This window comes from Frankliniella occidentalis, unplaced genomic scaffold (assembly GCF_000697945.3).
Source record: "Frankliniella occidentalis isolate FOCC.00 unplaced genomic scaffold, Focc_3.1 Scaffold18, whole genome shotgun sequence".
In the NCBI taxonomy this organism is placed as follows: Eukaryota; Metazoa; Arthropoda; class Insecta; order Thysanoptera; family Thripidae; genus Frankliniella; species Frankliniella occidentalis.
Genome location: NW_026267148.1, coordinates 1,956,507 through 1,957,541, shown reverse-complemented (window position 1 = coordinate 1,957,541; position 1,035 = coordinate 1,956,507). Strand labels below are relative to the sequence as shown.

The window sequence follows — 1,035 nt, the reverse complement described above, 5'->3', positions numbered from 1 at the left end:
TCTCTCTCTCTCTCTCTCTCTCTCTCTCTCTCTCTCTCTCTCTCTCTCTCTCTGGCCGAGCCGCGCCCCGTGCTGGCGCTGTTGGTCCCGCCGCAGCCGCCGGGTTGAGGAGGCTGAGGCTGAGCGGGCCGGCTGAGCCCGGCTGAGCTTGCCGTGAGCCGAGCGGCCCAGCGCCCCCAGCACCGCCTGCGCCCGCGCCCAGCCCAGAGCTCTCCGCCCTACTGCGCCGCGAGGACCGCAGCGAGCCCCGCCGTGGAGCGCCGCGTCGCGTCGGCCACCGGGAGTGAAGTGAGGTTAGAGGGCACCCGGGCCGTGCCCAGGGGCGCAGTGCACTGCTGTGGGCGGCGTCGAGCGTGAGGGAAACAGAGTGAACGTGGTAGCAGTAACCCACTCCCCCCCTTCCACGTTGGACTTACTGGACTTACCATTTCACCATCCTCGTCGTCTGCTCTGCTCCATCGCCGAGTGTATTGTGCACGGTCAGTAACTTCTTTGAGAACGCGCATTGTTTTGTTTTAGGATTGTGAGGGGGAGGGAGGTGGAGGAGGGCGAGCTCTCACCTGTCAACTCCATCAACATTTTGAGGTACTAGCATTTGCGCAACATTTTCGTGATAATTGCGTCAACGGCACGCACTTTCCATTGTATGACATCAAAAGCTGTGTGTATCGCGAAACAGATATATTTCAGTTAGTTATTATCCAGTAGACGCTTCAAAACAGCATTGTGTACGTTATTATTACGTCGTGTCGCACTATGCAAATGCATTTGATATTTAATTTTGCTGTACGCTGTCAATTCAAATGCTACTTAAAGTAAAGTGTACATGGCATATGTATACTCTGATTAATGTATGAATGCTGAGGTACGCATTTATAAAAGTATGCATGCCATGCACACATTTAAGTATGCATGCCATGTACACTTTATTTAAAGTGTACAATGTACACATTAGATTTGACAGAGTATTCGTTCTTACAAGACGTATGACGGTCGTATTTCTCCCGCGTAGTTAGTCACCTGGTCAATTTGACC

At 52.9% G+C, this 1,035-nt stretch overlaps 1 protein-coding gene across 1 annotated transcript in view; it reads left to right on the top strand.

Moving 5' to 3' along the window:
* Nucleotides 1–133: 133 nt before the first annotated feature.
* Nucleotides 134–1,035, top strand: part of LOC113216271 (uncharacterized) — a gene marked incomplete at its 3' end in the record, with an annotated part of 42,445 nt that continues 41,543 nt past the window's right edge. The window contains 1 exon segment of the mRNA XM_052264363.1: nt 134–479.